We start from the raw sequence: 14681 nt of genomic DNA, 5'->3' as shown, positions 1-14681 counted from the left end.
TCAATGGCTCAATGTCCAACTGGAGACCAGTAACGAGTGGTGTCCCTCAGGGATCGGTGTTGGGACCAGTCTTGTTTAACATCTTTGTCGCTGACAAGGACAGTGGGATTGAGTGCGCCCTCAGCAAGTTTGCAGATGACACCAAGCTGTATGGTTTGGTTGATACCCTGGAGGGAAGGAATGCCATCCAGAGGGACCTTGACATGCTTGTGAGGTGGGCTGATGCCAACCTCATGAGGTTTAACCATGCCAAGTGCAAGCAAGGTCCTACACCTGGGTCGGAGCAATCCCAGGCACAGCTACAGGTTGTGCAGAAGGGAGATTCAGCGCAGCCCTGCGGAGAAGGACTTGGGGGTGTTGGTTGATGAGAAAATGAACATGAGCTGGCTTCAGTGTGCGCTCGCAGCCCAGAAAGCCAACTGTATCCTGGGCTGCATTAAAAGGAACGTGACCAGCAGGTCGAAGGAGGTGATCCTGCCCCTCTACTCTGCTCTCGTGAGACCTCACCTGGAGTATTGTGTGCAGTTCTGGTGTCCTCAACATAAAAAGGACATGGAACTGTTGGAACAAGTCCAGAGAAGGGCCACGAGGATGATCAGGGGACTGGAGCACCTCCCATATGAAGACAGGCTGAGGAAGTTGGGGCTGTTCAGCCTGGAGAAGAGAAGGCTGCATGGAGACCTCCTAGCAGCCTTCCAGTATCTGAAGGGGGCCTATAGGGATGCTGGGGAAGGACTCTTCATTAGAGACTGTAGTGATAGGACAAGGGGTAACGGGTTAAAACTTAAACAGGGGAAGTTTAGGTTGGATATAAGAAGGAAATTCTTTCCTGTTAGGGTGGTGAAGCACTGGAATAGGTTGCCCAGGGAGGTTGTGAATGCTCCATCCGTGGCAGTGCTCAAGACCAGGTTGGAAGAGGCCTTGGGTGATACGATTTAGCGTAAGGTGTTCCTGCCCACGGCAGGGGGGTTGGAACTAGATGATCTTAAGGTCCTTTCCAACCCTAACGATTCTATGATTCTATGATTCTAAAAAACAAAGATGAGGAAAATGTGAGTGTCACTGGCTTCCTGGGGGCTGTGTTGAAAAATCTGAGCAGGGGTTATTCAGTGGCCAGTGACTAGGAAGCTTTAGGTTCCCAAATTACAGTTTACGGTAGGGCCAGATCTTTAATCAGATTTAGCAAAGTTAAATCAGTTTTACAGGATATTGTGGAAAACAGTGGAAAGCAATCACACCACAGCTACCACCCCAAGACATTTGTTGAAGTCCTGGGAATAGAGATTTTAGTGAAGCAAAACTGTCAGGCTTGGTGACTTACTGTCCTCTCAGGACAGGGCAGGCCCCAGGCACTCTAGGCTGGGAGCTTTCAATGTGTTTAACAAAATAAATGGTAAGGATCGTGAATGGACAGAGCTAATACTAGCCATCCTGAGATTTTTATTTTTATTTATTGTTTTTTGCTGGCTACAACTGCTACTAGGCCTTCTGACAGCTACCCAGGCACTTTTGTTGTCTACGGGCTATGTAAAACTTAAATGCAGTCAGACTGAGTGATTTTCATGGTGTCACAGGACCTTCTCTACAGGTGCTGGTCAGACCAACTTTTATTACTGTCAGGAATTTTCTGTATGATTGTGCAGTGGTTGCTTTTGTTGCCTTTTCATCTCAGTGTATGTATGAAGGGGAGATCATACACAGGCACAAGAGCTTACACTGTTTCAAATGAGCAGTATAAATGCCAGGAGCAGCTTTTTTTATTATTCCAGGTTGAGTGGTTTACATTCATTTATTTGGAATCTGCCACTAATTGACTCAAGGAAGTAAGAAGAAGGAAAATAAGATAATCCAGAGTGGCTCAAGTTTAACTAATGCCACAGGTCCATGATCAACTTAAGCAGGATAAATGGCTGCTGCTGTTAAAAGGACGAGTCCTCCTCTGTCTTACACCATGTGCTATATGTTCATACTGCCACCCTTACACTGCTGTTATTGTTTGTGCAGCCACGAGTGAGTTGGAGCAGAAAATTCATCTGAATGAAAACTCATCTCACAAAAAATCCCTGTTAGTTTTCATCTGGATCAGTTCCCTGATGTGGTTCATAAGTACTAGTGTTGGCAGAAGTAGGAGACAAGGGATAAGCAGCCATGGCCATTTGATAGGCAGCCCCTTTCTGTTGCAGAACTGATTTATACCAGATTAAATTGACTGTGGAATTTATAAATAGGATTCAGTTCATAAATTTAAACTGGAGTTCCCTTCTCTAGGAAATAAACCACAGCCAATATATCCACATGATAATGATACCACCTTCTAGGTTCTCATCCTATTAGCACTGACTAGTACAGAGGAGTAGAGCAGTCATCCCACATCTCTCTGACAGCATATGAATGAAGTTTAGTACAAACAAGATGGGAGTGATATTACCAAATGAAAGGAAACAGTTACAGCAGTCCCTTGGAGAGGGAACCTTATGCAGATGTTGCACGAAAATATAATGCTTTGTCACAGATTGACCTAAATTTATGGAATAAAACCAGCCTCATAACACAGCGTCCTGTAGTTGTTTTTTTTTTAATTGAGTCTACTGGTTAGTCGTTACACATGATGAAAAATATCAATACAGTAATGAAGGGGTTTTGTAATGAAAACGAATGTAGTTTATGTCTTTTCTGTATAGAAAAAAAAAAAAATTAAATCTGCCAGTACACAAGAGAAGTGATGAGAAGATCCTGGTTATCTTCCTCCGAAGAAAAGGTTCTTTGGCAAATGAATGAACATGAACTCCAAGAGACTGCAAGGCTGAGATTTCTTTTTTAATTCTTCTTCAAATAAAGAATTGTTAGTATTTTATTGAACAAAAAGAAGTACTGAGGAAAAAGAAGTTCTGCACAATTACTTATTTTGAAGTTTGAGAAGATGATGCTTTTAAGCATCCCAGGATCTGCAGAGCACCAGAAAGCATTTCTGTAGTTAGTAGTGTTGAGCTTCACCACATTTTTGGCTGAACACACTTCTCCTCCACATGCTATCAGATATGTGTCTCTATCTTGTCCACCATTCAGGAATCTGTGTCAACATGTGAGGTTCAAGCATGGGCTCTTTTTGGGTGCATAAACCTCACCAAGTCTTGTGCTGTCTTAGAAAGGGGCCATCTGGGGACACTGTATTAGTGCAGTCATGCACTCAAGCTATATTTCTTTTGCAAAATTACCTTAGGCATCTATCTGAAAATCTATTTTTTCCATATACAAAATGCAATTGCTTAAGTTTAATGGCATTTTTTGGCCTTGCTCAGCAGTTTTGTTTGGTGGTGTCAGCTGAAACTAGAGTGAAATTTTCACTCAGTCAGGCGATCCACCCTAATAGCAAAGACAGAAGCATTTCAAAGGTTGACTAGCTGTCAGGTATTTCCCTTGCTGTTTTCTTTTGGAAGTACTTCAGTGTGGCTTAGCCTGTTGTTAAAAGTGGTGCAGTAGAATATGGCTCCAGAAAGCATTCAGGATTTATGTAACATGACACAAACTAGGAATTTCATAGCAGCCCTGAAGGAGTCCCAGATGAAGTGGTGATCCCACAGTTTAATTCAGGGATGGGGACGCATATCCCATGCTGCTGTGAATGGGAAACCCCTTCATAGGTCTTGCCTTTGACCTTCAAGCTAGCCAGAGATGCTGGCATTTCTTTAATATGAAGCTACATGTCAAATCTGAGCCAATGTTAGAAGACTAATTCCTGAGTCAAGTAGATGATGAGATTTGAACTGGCTCTAGTGGCACTGGACCTGTTATGGAGCTGTGTTCATTTGTTAAACTGGAATAAGCCTATGTTCTTTTTTTCTGGGCTAGTTTTGTGGCTCATGAATTGAAGAATCTCAGCAAGAGGTCCAGTGAGCACTGGAGTTGACATGTAGAAGGGTGAGGGAATGCATGGCTGACAGCCTGTCATTGAAGGAAGGGTGTGTGCAGGACAACTTTTTACAGGTTATGAGCTATTAGACCACACTAAACCATGGTGTCTTACTTTATCCTTTTTACCTCCTTTCTTTGAATTCACTGCTTTAAATACAAAGTAGAAAGCAGCTTATATATATATACAAAAATCTGTATGTCTCCATTCTGTTGCTCCACTTGAGGGCTCTTGCCTACTGTGCCAGTCCTAGATTCCAAGTTAGCCCTGGCCCAACAATTCAAAATGGACTGCACGTGCCACTGTTTGCAGATGGCTCGTGCTCCAGATTGCTTTACTGCAAGGAGTGTGTTGAACTTCTGCCATTACAATGGCTTCATACTAACTGGGGAGCTGCATGAATTGAACTAGAGCTGTATAGGTTGTTGTCTCTAAAACACATCTGTGCATCAATCAGAGCTGGCACATATGAAATGATGCTTGGGGAAAAGCTGTGTATGTTAACAGAGTCTAAATTTTACTATCTTATTCCAGGCTTCTTAGAAGGGTTTGCCATAACAATAGGCAATTTTGAAAATTTCTAGCCTATGGGTGTTAGGGAAAGACTATGCACCCCTGCTGAGATTACAAAAATCCCACAATAAGAAACAAACTAGAAACCACAAGACTGAAGTCTGGAATATAAGGGCTATTTTAAGCAGTTGGATTGGATATGAGACTGCAGAAGGAAAGGAGCCATCTCTCTATCAGCTGTGTCTGACTCCAACATGCTGTAGGGCTCTGTGCTGACAGCAGGAGGAAATCAAAAGCAACAGTGGGATATGTACAGGTAGAATCTTGATCTTAGGGATAAAGCATGTCTCAACATATGCTTGACTTAGGGATTAGACTTCTGACAACACTTTTCCCTCTTGGTTTGGGAGGAGTGATTACAGACTTAAACAAAAGTGACTGGTGTAGTTCCATAGTCTGCTATTAAATGTCTGCATATAGTAAAACTTTCTCTTTTATTTAAACATGGCTATATGGTGCGAAGAAACAGTTGTGAGGGACATAACTAATTATGACAAACTCTGATAGAGGTCATTTGTTCATTGGAACTTGAGAGATACATTGTGAAAACCCCAGTTTTCTGGTTACTCTGCAAATTAGGAATGATATAGCACTGGTGTTAACACTGGCATGGTACGACAGTCTCTCTGTCACAGAAACCAGTGGTTATGGCATGAATGTTGTTAGTCACCCTTCCTGAAGACAGGAGGATAAGAATAGTGTAAATCACCTAATATGGGCATATTGTGAGCAGTTATATTAAAAGTGTGACTGCACTAATATCAAAAGTTCTCAGGAGGAATTTCTGGAAGCCAGGAATGGTAAATTAATAGAAGATTTTTCTGGAACACAAAGTTTTACTTTATAATGAGGACTATGAAGGGCACAAGACAGGATGCCAGCTGCAGTTTCACACTGTGATATACATATGTATATTTGTGCAAATACACCTTTTCTTTTTTTTCTTTTTTCTTTTTTTTTTTGGCAGAAAAGCTGATTTTTATGAGCATCCTGCTTTGCTTTCCCTCCCACGGGCTTCTGTCTCCTTAGTTGTGCTGCCCAAGTCATTCAGGTCATCAGCAGAGAAAATATTTAAGTTTCCAATTATTTCATTTAAATTTGATCCTTTTACGGATCAAACATAAATAGCAGTTTTGCAAAAAAGTTGAATTGATATAACTGTATTTAAATGAAACCTTCGCCTGTGTGCTCATCTCTTCTGAATATGACTCACCTGAATGGTTGAAGAAGAAAACTAAACTTCTGTAAATAAAATGATTTTTCAGTAGTGTTTGCTTGCAGCCAGGTTTAGGGATAAAGAGAGATTGAACCAGTTTAATAGATTACCACTATGTTCTCAGTCCCCAGGGGACATAAAGATCTGAAATGAGAACAAGGTATGTGCGCATTTTGTTAACAGAGTTTTGTTTGGCTAAAGATGAAAAAGAAATAGTTGGGGAATTCTTGTGAGCAATAAACTTCATCCCAGGCAATGACAGCAGAGAAAATATCTGTAAATTTGGTATGACTTTACAGTTTGGGATGAGTATGTATTTAACATTTATAGTGAAATTTGGCCTAGCTTAATTCATTTCAACTGGTGCTTAGTGGATGCTCTGGGAACACTTATAAACTTCCTCTTTAAGAGAAAATCTACCATCTTCTCTGCTAAATCTTCCTGGTTTTACAGGGCATAGATTTTCCAGGGGCTGATGACAGTTTATCATTTGGAAAACTACCCTTCATTTCCACACATAAAACTTGACAAGAAAAAAATGCTGCCTTCTTTTAATAAAGTGTTCTGATATTTCTCTAGTGGTTCAAAATGTGGTCCATAGTCCTTCCTTTAAGTGCATGCGTATTTGTAATAGGTTAGATCTATTCAACAGAACAGATTCGCTTCACAAGAACAAAACAGAAACATTTGTGAAAGAGAAACACAATCCCTGATCTAGGTGAAGGAACCATGTCATCATGGTACACCTTCGGATGTATGGAAGTGTCGTATTATCGGAGGATAGTGCATGTGCAGCTGCTTCTAATGTCACTTGAAGCACCCGTGCCCACTGATCCCATGGCAATAAATCTGCATGCATACGTCTTATGTGCTTCTATCAAAATTATGGCTGCCATCTATAAACTGCTGCAAAACATCTGGCAAGTTAATTTGCAATTCGATGTAGAGCTAGGTTAATAAATATTTAGTCTAGCTCTGCTTTCTGGAACATATTTTATCACCCATATAGCAATCTGATCCAACGTCCATCTATGTGTACCTGACCTTGAGTGACTTCATCATGATAATTTTTGTATCTTGTCTTCACTATGATTTTACTCTGAGAGGATTTTCTCCAGTTAGCTCATGTTTCCCTCAAAAAACAAGTAAGTGCATACATATCTGCTCAGGTGAAGCCACACTGCTGTTAAATCTGTAGGCAGTGGCTGGAATTCTGCAGCCCTTCTTTAAACCTTTGTGGGCATCAGAGGTTAGTCTTTGTCTTACTGCACATATGAAATATGAAAGTGAGTTTGATTTCTTCCACTTGTGCAAAGGAGGAAAAGAACTATGTTGGGGAACATTTTGCTTTTTTACCCCTTTCTACGCTGAGTGAGCTGGCAGGAATTTACCATGGCGGCTGAAGGCTGATCAGGGTGTCCTAAGGATAGCCTCTCACCAAATGATACAGCTTGCATTTTACGTTTCTGCTGGACAATACCACTGCTCAATTTGGTCACAGGGCCTAGTCATTTTCTAGGACTCCGTTGGGTTAGGTGCAACCAAATATTGACATGTAAGAAAGTGTCTGCTCCATAAAGCTTATAGATTACTAGGTACTTAGCATAACTCCCAGTTTCGTGGTTTTAAGATAGCAAAGGAGAAAAAGGGGAAATGAATAGCTACTTTTCAAACCACTCATCTACCAACACTTCTACTGCTTGATAAGCCTCATCTTTAGTCTTCTTGGTTTTCTTTCTCTAGCATTAAATCTCTCTATTCTCTTTCTCCAACTTCCTCTAGTGCTAATGCTTTAATATAGCAGTGTACCCTTATCCTGGTTAACCCCTCTTGCATGTTTTCCATTTCCTCCTTTTTCACAGGCTTGTGCACAGGAAGGCATGGTGCATGCCTGTGCTTGCTGTTCTGTAGGCTGTGCATGGGAGAACAGTTGAGTAGGGACTCACAGCAGTTCTCAGGGTAGAGAGTTACTCTGTGACTTGCCAGTCTAACTCTTCAGTAGTAGCCAACAGTTTTGCAACATTAGGAGGTTTGCGGAAGCATCTATATCCTTCTGCAGATCAAAGGGCCAGAACAGCATCTCGTTTTATATGAAACAGTCCTTTCAATGAGTCATGCCACATCTGTTCCTTCACATCCACTCTGTTGCTTTCCTGACAACAGGAGACTTCTGTATATATTAACAAGACAGAATACCAAGCATATTCAAAAAATATTTGAAGAGATTTTGTATTAGAGGGTTCTCCTCAAAGGTTTTTCCTCTGCTTTACAGACTTTGCATGCCTCCTTTCTGCTTCAAGTGTGAAAAGACTCCTTGTACATAGTTTGCCATCTCAGAAAGACTGTCTAGAAAATTTTATCGCTAAGTTGCAATATTGATACTAGGAGTTGTCTGATGAAGATATTATGCTTAAAAAAAACTGAAACCAAACCACAGGCACTACTTTAGTAATGCATAGAAAGAAACCAGAAAATAATGAATACTCCACAAAGGGGGTATTCATTACCTGAGAAACCAAGGTGACAAAATATATAGGCTGTATACAGCACTGTTACCTACACTAGATAGAGTTAATCTGGCTATTTTAGGTGGTGTTCAGACCACACAGGGCAATGCTAGCATGTATGGCAGTAATGCTGCAGGCTTGTTTTTACCACAGTATTCCACTGCACTTCAGTGCAGCTCTGAGAAGCTAAATTTGCTGGTGTAATGCTGTTGTGGCACAGTGGGGACTGAATATGAGCTTTACTTTGCCTATAGAGGAGTGGTCAGTGGGATAGAACCACGGTTCTATCCCAGAGATCAGTGAATCTGTGAGCTACAACCTCCTGGCTTCTCCTCTAGATTAGCTTTTGTCTCATAGTGACCTACCTGTTAATTTATACTAAAAAAAACCAAACCAATAACCGGAGGCACATGCATAAAAGATTTTGCAGCTGAGCTTATTTTTCAGTCTGATCACTTTCTCTCATATAGTTTGCAGCAGAGCCTCCTAACACTTGAGTAGCATGTCTGAAATGAAGGTGTAGCGTGCTGTGGAGATTGGAGGAAGAAGAGGAAATGGGAGTATTGTAAGTTGTTATTGCTCCTGAAAAGGGAACTGAATCTCTAGCAGGGAGGAATGGACAGAAAAATCACAACCACACTGAAGAATGGTCTGTTGTCAAAAATTCAAATCAAGTATTGGTTATATTGTTTTACAAGCAGACTCCTACTGTCAGTATAACTTATTCTGTGTTAAGTTTTTGTTCTGTCAGAAACTGTGTTCATTCCCAAGTGTCCATTTAGTGAAAAGAAGACTTATCTTCGGATGCAGTGCAAAAAAAAATTAAAATGCTCTGTCTTTATGCCAGGTTGAATTTCTGGGCTTGCACAGAGGTAGCCTCAGGCAGCCATTCTGTGAGTCTGACAATGAGGGTGCAGTCCTGTAACTGTGTCTGGTTGGAAATGTTGACAAATTGGAGAAAGCCTGATGTCCAAATGAGATGCTATGGAAATATATTGTTTTGACAGAGCATTGTTCAGGAACAGGGACTTACCTTCAAAAAAGGAAAATAACTTGACAGTTGTAGCTCTCTGCTGGGATTTGTGAGACCTAGGTTTGAATTTCTACTTTTTGTAATTTAGCCTAAGGAGTGGAGTTTGGTTTTCACAAAAATCTAATTTTAGTGTCCTAGCTAAAGTCTGTTAGCTATTTTAAAGCCCATCTTTGCTCATCTGTTTCTGCCTTTCTCTGTCTTTTGTGTCTTGCAGATTTTCTTTCTGTTTTTTAAGAAAAAAAAAAGAAAAAGTAAAGAAAGATCTTGGCTTTGTCCTGATGCAAAGCAGGACTATGTTTTACATCTCAACATCTGCAGGACAGAGAATCAATTTTCTGTCCAGCTCTGTCTGGAATGTAATTATGGCTATTTTAATATCCTTAGCTTTAATTCTTGTTATTGATACTGTTATTGACCCATGTCTGTTATTGTATAAATACTGGCAAAGAAATAGGTGGAAAATAACAGTTACCAGGTGGCATCAATTAATTTTCTTTTCCAAATGGAGAAGAAAAGAAGATTCTCGATGTTTCTGCAGCAAAAGTCCAAACCTCTCCCATTCTCTTCACAGTCCCCAAAGCAAGCATTTTCTAACTCTCACATTTACATTGAGTGGCTAAAAAAATCTGCTGTGGCCTGAAAAGTGAGAACTGGGGGCAGCATAATGCCAAAAATTAGTTCTATGTCCATTTTGGAATCAGAATGTAGGAAAAAAAACCAGCAAAGATCACTGCACTGACTGCAATCAATCATTTCCATAATGAGTTTGGTTTTGTTTTTCATATACTACGTTTGAGTTAACTGCTTTGCTGAATGGCTGCAGAAATCAGGGGTTGCAAGGAGGTAGAATACAGCCACTCAGACTTTGACTTTAGATATGGTGTGAGTTCTTGAGCCGTTTCTGAACTTCTTTATTTCTAATGTCAGAGGATGTCTGGCATCCAGGGTGTACATAGCACAGTACTTGGATTTAGTCTGTTTTAGCATGCTTTGTGCATAATTAAATGGGTTATGGGTAGATGTCTTTATGAAGCACCTTGGCAGATTGTTTGCCTTGCATGGTCAACATGAAGAAAAATGATCACTTAGCTCTATTTTTATCTACTTACTTTATAATTGTAAAAAAATTATTGATGATGTTGTGCCAATGTGTGCAGTCACAATGGGCATTTGTTTAACAGAGATGAAGAGCTCATTTGCTGGGTTACTCAGACAGCTCTTACCATAGAAGCTAACTGCAACTAGCCTGTTGATATTTAAGCAGATTTTTTTTGTCTTTCATTTTATTCTGAAAGATCTACCTAATGCAGACAAAAAGTATTATTTCATTAATAACTAGCAATACCATGTGAGCCTGTTCATATTCATGGTGGAATTGCAGGGCTTTGATGCAAGCAGTGTGTTACAAACACAATGAACGGAACAGAAGTAGGCCACTTCACATCCGGGGACAGATTTACAGGAAGGGTCTTTTTGGTGCTCTCAGTTTGGTGTTGCTGACAGTTTTCTTCTGATTAGCATGTGCAGATGTGGGAAGGAGGAGGGAGGCAAACTGTAGTGCAACACAGCAGTTAAAGGACATGCAGTTCTATCCTGTAATTGCTGTACATGAAGAAAATGGCCAAGGTTGTGCCTTCTTTATACTGAGGCTGTATCTGGCCTTGGTGTTGAATTAGGACAATGTTTATGGGCAAAGCCAAGAATGATGCCTCAGGTGTGAGAAGTGGGACAGCTATAGGCCAGAGCTCCAATGTGTAGCTGGAATCAGCACAGCTCAGGTTTTTTACTCACACTACCAGGATATGGCATACTGTGAAAACAAAAAAGGCCCTAAATATTTTTCTGAAACCACATGATAAATATAGGATGAAATAATAAAGAAAAACAACAGAAGCTGTGAGGGTAAACAGCGGGTGATGTTTGGTTGGAAGTTTAGAAAAAGGGCTTAAAAAAAAGCCTACAGGCGATAAAATAAAATCTAATCAGTTTCATTCTCTGCAGGACCTCTGGACTAGAGTGTAACCTCTGTTACTGTCATGCTGCTTTCCAAGGATGGAGTTTTAAAACTAACTCTTGCTAACTAGTTTGTTTATTTGGCAACCACCAGTCTTCTTCATTTGCATCATAAAAGATATGTCAATTGTGCAGTCTGCTGAGTGTGCATGCACATAGACTCACTGAGCTTTACTCTTATTGACAGCAAAACTTCCAGAAGTTTGAAATCCAGGTTCAGCTTATATTTACATTTGGATGTTTGGAAAAGAGTGGGGATGGGGAAAGCTTCCTTGAAGTCAGCACTTTCATTCTGTAGTTTTTTCCTTTTGAATATGGTGTTTGGACAAGACAAAATATGAAAAATATCCTGAGGACTGGAGAAAGAAGGAATTTTACATACCTTGTTAGAAATGTAAAAGTTAGAAATTACAAGTCCTGTCATGCACCTTTACTTCCACAGTCTATAGATTCCTTGGAGGGGCCAGGGGTATATATTTTTTTCCCACCAGGGAAATAAAGAAATGCAATAGAAACAAACTGCAAAGCCTTGAGACATCTTTCAAGTCTGTTGTTTTCTAGGCAACTGTGTTTGGGGAAAGTAAGCAAAGGCTCCAGGACAAATCAGGATATAGTTTGTAATGGGCTTTTCTCCTTGCTCCTTCAGCTCTGAGGCTACTTCTCTTAAGTGGCATTCTGAGTTGAGAGGAAGCCTAGTTTGAGCACAAATTGAGGAAGAAAGCAAGAGAGATGCTGCCTCTTGCACCTTGTAAATACTTTTCTTAGCCTTCAATTCTGGTCTGTCCTGCCAAATTTTGTCTTTTACTGCAATAATCTTCACAACTTGGGCACCCAGTTTAGAAATCCAAGTTCACCAGGCTGTCAGGTTATCCACTCATACAGCTCTATAAAGGCTATATATTGCCATTGTAAAACTTTTTACTCTAAGCCATGATTTTCCTGAAAGTGGGGACATCAAATTTTCAAAGTTGATTAATAATATTTTATTTTCCTATATGAGTTCAAGTTAAATAGATACAAAGTGCACATTGCATTGAATAGCCTATTATTTACTGTGAGGTACGAACAGGCTCATACGTAAATTATTACTTTAGGGAATTGAAAATTACTCATATTTTCCACCAGAAGACAATGAAATTCATATTCACTGCATAATAACAAGAATGCTGAAGAGGGACTTTTTACAAGGGCATGTAAGGGATAGAGGAGATATGGCTTGAAACTGAAACAGGATAGATATAGATTAGATATTAGGAAAAAGTTTTTACTGTGAGGGTGCTGAGGCTCTGGCTGCCCCGTTCCTAGCAGAGTTCAAGGCCGGACTGGAAGGGGCTTTGAGCAACCTGGTCTAGAAGAAGATGCTCTGCCCATGGCAGGGGGCTGGAACTGGATGATCTTAAAGATGATCCCTTCCAGCCCAAACTATTCTGTGATTCTGTGAGAATCAGAGCAAGTATTGGTGCAGTTACTGTGAAATGATTACCATGTGTTTACTTGTTACACTGTTTTTAAGTGTGGAAAATCTTGGTGCTGGAAATTCATGCCCAAAATACAGTCACAGTGAGCATAAAACACCTGGGATACACTGATCAGTCTGTGTGGTGAGAAGCTTTTTATATGGCACACAGGTAAAAGATAATGGATTTGAGTGTGTACATATAAAGGCATCCCATCAATGCTACTGCTTTACCTAGGGTCGTTAAGAAGTATTCAACAAAATGCCCCAGCTTTGCAACACTAGTTTGTTTCTTTACAAAGATGCTGTCTCTTCTTACTGTTGTGCCCAGCAGCTCATCTGTTGGGGATCCCAAGGTAGTTTCTGCTAGAGCCTGAGCTGCTTGGCTAGTAGATCCTTGATAGAGTAGAAGAGTTGAATGGTTTTCTGTTAAATGCCAGCAGAAATAACAAATTTTTTCTAATAATGCAATAGGATTGCTGGATCTGGGATATGCTAAGGCTGCATCAGGGAGAAGCTGTAGCAAGGTTATTAAAAGCCACAGAAAAGCAAAACCTCTGTTTTCAACATTTCTTTCTTTCCAGTCTTGAGGCAATTTTGTGTTTCTAAGAATAGGAAGAGACACTCTACAACTATAAGGCAAAAGGACAATAACTTACTCTTTTAAATACTAAAGTGTACTGAGGAACTTCTAATACTCTTCTGCTTAGTTTGCTCCTGTAAGTGACAAATACAGCTTGGGTGTTTGGACTGTTTTCCTAGCTTGTGTCTCATGAACTGTCAGATTCAACACAGATCTGTGGGAATTTTGTGCTCCTCCTTTCTGAATATTTTATTGATACGAGTTATTATACTAGAGTTTTAGACAGTTGGTAGCTGGAGACATGCATTCTAGCCCAAAGAAATTTAAACTCCTGTATCTAGTGAGAATGACCTTACCACCTAACTGCAGGTCAAGTTCATGGCAGAGTGTTAGTCGAAACTTGTAAACTACTCTTCTGAAGTTATATTCCTATGTACCAAAAAACCCTATGGGCTATAGAGAAGAGCAGGCATAAATCTGTATGCACTTGTGCAGTGACAAATATATGCATTTTTGTTCCAATTTTCTCTATGTAAATCAGAAAGAAATCTGTAAATGGAGACTGGTAGCCGAGATCTCTGCTTTGAAAATGAGTGCATTTAACACCAGAGTAATTCAAAAGTATAACTTTCTAGTTTCTCTCTAGTCCCATGTGCTTGTGTACTGGCACACCTTCAGCACCAGCAGTAAAGGGTGCCCTTGCTGATATCTAAGCTTTAACGTGGTGGTTACAGCTCTCATCCTGTGAGTTGAGAGAGTTGAACAGTAATTGCAGATGTTGAAAAACAGATTTTTCATTTCTAGATGAGAAGCTGTTTGTAGAAACATGAGTATCAGCTCAGTAGCATAAATTTTTTTTATTCAGTCATCTGAAGAGGTATGACTTGATTCCTTAAAGATTATTGTGCACTTGTGTTAGCTATACACACAGATGTGGTAGATACTGAGAAGACAATTTTGACATTGATCTAGGTAGTGTTTGGCTATGAATAATGACAAGGAAATCATTGGCAAGTAACCTGCATTATGGATTATAGCACTTCTTTACACCTGTCTAAGCTTTCACATTGACTATTTAATAATGCCCAGCCCAGCTTTATCCATAATTTCATTGTAAATTAATCTTCCTGGAGTGGAGAATGTCTTCGACTAGAGAGGTTAGCACTTGTCAACTAACATCTCCCATGGCCTCAGGTCCCTTGCTTGACTTCTGTAGAAGTTATTTATTCTCAAGTAGTGAGAAAGATGTGGAATGACTTCTTTTATCCAGGTGCTTGCTGAAATCTAGCTGGATAATACTGAACATGTACTGAAACAGCTATTTTGCTTTTTGGTGTGAAAAATCAGCAAAAAGCCTTTGCAGAGATCTTTCTTCTATTTGCTTTAGATA

Source organism: Pezoporus wallicus, unplaced genomic scaffold (genome assembly GCF_028554395.1).
Source record: "Pezoporus wallicus isolate ANWC-B61680 ecotype Strahan unplaced genomic scaffold, APGP_CSIRO_Pwel_v1 contig_7162, whole genome shotgun sequence".
Classification (NCBI taxonomy): domain Eukaryota; kingdom Metazoa; phylum Chordata; class Aves; order Psittaciformes; family Psittacidae; genus Pezoporus; species Pezoporus wallicus.
The sequence above is the reverse complement of the archived record's forward strand: the minus strand, read 5'-3'. Positions refer to the sequence as shown.